This window comes from Furipterus horrens, unplaced genomic scaffold, assembly GCF_987537825.1.
Source record: "Furipterus horrens unplaced genomic scaffold, mFurHor1.1.pri manual_scaffold_8, whole genome shotgun sequence".
Lineage (NCBI taxonomy): Eukaryota > Metazoa > Chordata > Mammalia > Chiroptera > Furipteridae > Furipterus > Furipterus horrens.
This window is the reverse complement of record NW_028327178.1, coordinates 97,496,028-97,502,027: the sequence shown is the minus strand read 5'-3', so window position 1 is coordinate 97,502,027 and position 6,000 is coordinate 97,496,028. Positions and strand designations below refer to the sequence as shown.

Genomic DNA, 6,000 nt, shown 5'->3' with positions numbered 1-6,000 from the left:
CTTGAGAATTTTAGACCCCTTGATCCTGGTGTCAAACTGGAGAGGCTGTGGCTACCAGCTGCCTGGTCCTGCCTTAGCCCCTGTAGCAGCTGGTTCAGGAGGGCAAGTACGTTGTCCCTGTGAGGCAGGGAGGGACAAGCAGCTTCTGCACACTCACTCATCAACAGCTTGGCAGGATTGCAGGTCCACAGGATCCATGTGTAAATCTCCATCTTGTCCTCGACTAGCTTGAGTTCCCTGAGGATAAGGATGTTATCTACCTTATTTAATGCTGTATCCCTTGTGTTTAGAACAATACCTGAACACAGTTGGTGTTTCGTAAATATTTAATGAAGAAAGAGGAGGAAGGAAGGACCATGAACCTTCTTGGCCAGCCTTGAGTCTAATGAGAGACAGACACATGCACAGGTGAGGTACAGGTGGCAGGGGGCTGCTATCTCTGCATTTTCAAACTGGTGAAATCTCTGATGTTTGCCGAGAAGAGAAGTGGTCCTTAGAAGAGGCAGGACCACAGACTGAAAACCACAGGAACCCTGAGGTTTCAAAGACACTAAAAATATCCTCTGGGGGTGGGGGGCACTAAGGCTCAGCTAAAGCTTTTACAGTTACCCCTGACAAAGGCAAATCAAGTTCATTAAATGTATCTGACAAACTGCTCTTGAAATCATCAGGACTCAGATCTTTGCTACTTTAATTAAGATAAATCGAGCCTCTACAATCAAAATCCATCCTTTCTTTTTTAAGTGTGTGCTAAGGAAATACCCATGGTAGAGACAGGCAGGGGTGAGGGGTTAGATCCTAGCAGAGGGGCATTCATAGGATTCACAGTATTCAGCAAGTCAGGGCAAACTCCCCTTCCCTTCCTGCCTCCATCTATTCTCTTCATAACACTTTTCACTGCCTGCCCCCTTGTATTTATTTATTGTCTTTCTTTCCCATTAGCTCCCCTACTCATTGCGGTCTTTGTTCTGCTGTATCCACTGTCTTAGATTAATGTCTGGCATTTAGTGGATACTCTCAAAAATTAACTGCTAACGAACGAATTAAAAAATGTTACACAATTAGTGGAATCTCTGCCATATGCTGGGCCTGTCCTTGAGGAGGCTACAAGGGTGGTGTGGGAAAGAGGTCTGAAAATACAGTATATACACCATAGCTCGACACCTGGTTTTACGTAGGTATATCCAAGGCGCTACAGGATCCCCGGGACTGGAAAACTCCCGGGGGTGTGCGGAGGGCCTTAGGAAGAACAGGGTCGAGTGCCAGGAGTGCCAGGGAGACAGGCGGAGCGGCAGAAGATGCGGCTGGAGACAGAGCATAGGACTCCTTGGCTCTTCGCTTGGCTTCTGGACACCTTTTCTTGCTCTGAGGGACCCTCGCATCTCCTCGATTCTGTCTGCGGGACCTCGGTCTCGGTGGAATCTCTCTGTCGCGGGACCCCATCCACATCCATTCCAATCCCCGGAGACGCCAGCTTCGGGTCTTCCAGATGGCTAGCCCGCTACCTGCGAGACCTCCACCTGCCGGGTAAAACCCGGCCCAGCTCTTGGGCTCTCCAGGTTCCCGCCCCCTTCCTGTGGTCTATAGCGTGCAGGACCCCGCCCCGCCCCCTAGGCCCCCAGGACCCCGGCCCCGCCCCTCCCCCGTGGCTCCACCGCTCTGTCCCGGGGGGCGGGGCCGCGCGCAGCGGCGTCTCCTAGGCGGGGGTCTCGAGGCAGGAGGCGGGGCGGCCCCAGGGATGGCCAATCAGCGCCGCGCTCACATCCATGCAAATATCAGCACAATGGAGCGAGCCCATCACTCGCCCCTGCAAGCAAGCTTGAAATGGGCTTCTACCTGAGCGGCAGCTAGGCTGACCAATGACTCTATGTTTTGGGCTGGCGAAGCCCAATGGTTTGGCCAGGAAGGCGGGTCCGAACCGGGTTAGGGTGTCCTTGCAGGGTGTCTGAGCTAAACTTCACCAAATAATAGCTGTTTGTATTTTGGCTGCTGCAGGAGCCATTTTAGGTAAGTTCTTCTCTTAACTTTTTATTTTCCTCCCCGGCCTCGGGGGGTCGGCCTTGTCCGCAGGTCCCCGGCCCCGCCCCGCCGGCTGGGCTGGGGTGCCCCTATGAATGGAGCCGGGAAGAGGGGCTGCGGTGGCGTCGAGGCCCGGCCGGGCCAGGGTCCGAGCGGGGCTGGCGGCGGGCGGCCTGGCGGAAGGCAGGCAGCGGCCTGAGGCCTGAGAGGGGCCGGCGGCCGCCGCCGCGCCACGCTCGCGCTCGCGCTCAGGCCGCGCTCGGGCTGGGCGGCCGTCCTTGGGAGTGCGCCGCTGCGGACCGCGCGTAGGGGCGGGGGTCCGGGTAGCCCCCGGCCCTAGGCCTGACGGACGGGGGCGGGGCGTGCGGAGGACCCCCCGGGACGGGTCGAAGAGGGACCCCTCCCCAGCCCGGCTGCGCCGCGCTTTGGCGGGGGTGACCGCTATTCCGCCGCCGCCCCCGCGGAGAAGTTGCTCTATTGGCGTCCTGCGTCTGTTTGCAGGGGTGGAGGAGGGTGGGCTGGTGCCAGGCTGCTGCTCCAGGAGGGGGCGGGGGCGGGGGCCCCGGCGCGTCCTCGGAGCGCGCACCCCTTCGCCCCCTTCTTACGCACTGGGGCGCACTGGCCCCCCAAATTGGGACCCTGAAGGTGCCCAGCAACCCAGCAGCCAAGTTTTATGCATTATTAGATTGCATGTTTGAGCTTAAAAAAAAAAAAAGGACGCTTTCCCCTTCAGGGTATTTATTTCCTTTGCTGTTGAGAAGTAACGGAGTCTTTTGCTCCCAAATTTCCAGGGACATGCCTGTCAGATGTGCAGAGGGTTGGCAGCGACTTGGTTTTTTAAAAGACGCTATTAGGAAATCCCCTCACTAGTGAGATAATTGAAATTTGAGTTTGTTTGCAGCTTCAGTTTTATTTGATCCAATTAAAAATACATAAGCAGGCACTTACATTTGTGTACATAAAGTATTCCTAGTTCCAGTTATGACGGATGGGACTGTGGTTTCGATAGTGTGGGACCTAATAAGGCAGTATAATTCAATTTTGAACCTAATAGGCCCGTGTGCTCCAAATTAAGGTTTATGGACCATTAGTAATCTGGCCAAGGTTTTTTGCGAATCCTTGGCATTCTCCAGGTATCTTTGGGGCTGTGTGTATCCATTATCCCTCGCCCCCTCAAAACTGCCTATTTCTGGTGTAAGCAGATCCATGAACAGGGAAAATACACATTAAAATTTTTTTTTTTACAATGTTCAGAATGTCTGCACCATTGCCTAAGATTTTATTGTTTCTAAAATAGCGTAGAGGAATACCATCCAAGTAGGCCCCAAGTTTTGACGTACTATATAGAGATACACTTGTGGCCCTTAGAGAAGTCTGGACAGCAACCTCTCCTGTGGTCCCAAAGCTGATTGTGAGTTGTCTTTCTTACCGAGGATGTATGCTCATTAATTGCATGTAGAGTTTGTTGGTCAGCCAGATTGAAAGATCAGATTGGCAGCCTCAGGGAGGTAGTTTTTGTGAACTTTGTGGCTCTCTGGCAATAAAAAGAAAGTTTGAGATCCATGTATGATAAAATGATTAGGCATGAATTGTCAAGTAGCATGGTTTATGCCAACCAGAACAGGTGGTTGCATATAAACCATGCATGACTGTAACTGCAGGCCTGGGAAAATGTGTAGTGATAAAATTATTAGTTTTGGACTTCTTTCAGTACCAGGGCAATCTCCAAGATGAATTATGATGAATTATTTAAACATTTTTCTTGATTAATGGACTATTAAAAGCTATCCTTTATAATTTTTTTTCCCCCATTTTGCTAACTTTGAAATCTCCATTATAGTAACCAGACTATGATACTGTTTTTGCTGTAGTCTGGCCACAGGCAAAATAAATCTAGACCTTTTGTGAAATTAGCTGTTTCCCACCGTTGTATCACAGTCTGCCTGGAGTCCCCCCCCACCACCCTCCTTTTTATTTTTAAGATTTTACGAATTTGTTTTCAGAGAGAAGGGAAGGGGAGGAAGAAAGAGGGAGAGAAACATCAGTGTGTGGGAGAAACATCAATTGGTTGCCTCTCAGACCTGGCCCACAATCCAGGCATGTGCCCTGACTGAGAATCAGTCTGGAGACTAGGCCCTTTGGTTCGCACGCAGGCTAGCACTCAATCCACTGAGCCACACCAGCCAGGCTACTATTTTAAATACCAAAGAAAATCTGAAGCAGAATTGTATGTCTTTAGAAACCAGATCTCATTTGTGACTATTGCCATTATATTACAAGAAACCTATTAGAAACAGCAGGCCCTTGGGCTGCTGTGTCTTGGAGTTCTCTGATTTATAGAAGTCTCAAAGGAGTTTTTTGGTATTCTTGAAAGTATGGCTTTGCTCCCAGCCAAAGTTTATGGTTATGTTTTCCTGTATTAAACCATGAGGGAAAAGAGTTTCACATCCTCAGCTTGATTCTCACTGTAGGTTCCTGTGTTTTTCAGCTTTCATAGAAATGACTTTGTATTGGTTATGATCAGATGGAGTCACATGTGGACTTCCCACTTTCTGAACTCTTTTTTTTCTTTTTAAAGATTTTATTTATTTTTAGGAAGATAGGAAGAGTGGGAGAGAAATATCAGTGTGTGAGAGATACATCAACTGGTTGCTTCTTGCACACCCCCAACTGGGGGCCTGGCCTGCAACCCAGGCATGTGCCCTGACTGGGAATTGAACCTGAGATACTTTGGTTCCCAGGCCAGCACTCAGTCCACTGCGCCACACCCCCCAGGGTATGTTCTGAACTCCTTTGAACCGGTTTTAGGATTCAAGGATTCTATCTGTCAAAATACCTTTGATCTATGACAATGACAGCATCTAGTGATTTAGTACCTAAATCTATTGAGGAGACTCTTCTCTCTCCTTCCCCCTTCTTCCCCAGTATGGCATGGTTTAACATAGTTTTATTTTTAGTAAATATTTAGTGGTTCTCTTTATACTTTCATTCTTCATACAAAGCTTTCGTTTAATTTAGCGGAAGAGCTGCAGTGAATTTCATGGGACTGAGTTCCCCTGCTGCAAGTTACTGTGGTAGTCCCTTATTCATGGGGATATGTTCCAGGACCCACAGTGGATGCCGGAAACCTCAAATAACACCAAACCCTATATGTACAGTTGACCCTTGAACAACACAGGAGTTAGGGGTTGCTCACCCCCTATGCAGTTGAAAATCCACATATAACTTTTGACTCCCCCCAAACTTAAGAGCCTACTATTGACCAGAAGACTTACTATAACAGTCTATTAACACGTATTTTGTATATGTATCATATACTGTATTCTTATAGTAAGCTAGAGAAAAACATGTTAAAATCATAAGAGAAAATACATATGCAGTATTTCTGAAAAAAATTCTGTGTAAGTAGAACAGTGAAATTCAAATCCATGTTGTTCACGAGTCAAATGTACTGTTTTTCCTTATACATACATAAAATTTATGTATGTTTAATTCATAAAATTGCACAGTAAGAGATTAACAACAACAATAATAAAGTAGAAGAGTAATAGCGATATTCTGTAATAAAAGTTATGTAAATGTGGTCTTTCAAAATATTTTTTTGTACCGTACTCATGCCTTTTGATGATGTGAGATGATACAGTGCCCGTGTGTTGAGTTGGAGTCAGTTGAATGATGTAGGCATAGTGACAGTGTTAGGCTACTGTAAGGGTCACTTGGACACAAGCACTGCAATATGGAGACAGTAGATCTGATAACTCAGATGACTACTCAGCGACTACCATGCGGGCATCACAGACGGACAGCGTATAGAGCGTGTATACGTTGGATGAAGGGATGATTCATATCGCGGGTGGGACAGAGCAGGACAGTGCAAGATTTTTATCACTACTGAGAACAGTGTACAATTTAAACTTATGAATTGTTTATCTCTGGAATTTTCCATTTAATATTTCAGATTGTGATTAACCACAGGTAACT

At 47.9% G+C, this 6,000-nt stretch overlaps 1 protein-coding gene across 1 annotated transcript in view; it reads left to right on the top strand.

Annotated features, from left to right (window-relative positions):
* Positions 1-1,933: 1,933 nt before the first annotated feature.
* The window catches only part of CHD6 (chromodomain helicase DNA binding protein 6), a 176,631-nt gene continuing 172,564 nt past the window's right edge, over positions 1,934-6,000 (top strand). Inside the window, exon 1 of the mRNA XM_090286413.1 lies at positions 1,934-2,007. The gene's annotated coding sequence lies outside the window, so the exon portion shown is untranslated. The remainder of the gene's footprint in view (positions 2,008-6,000) is intronic.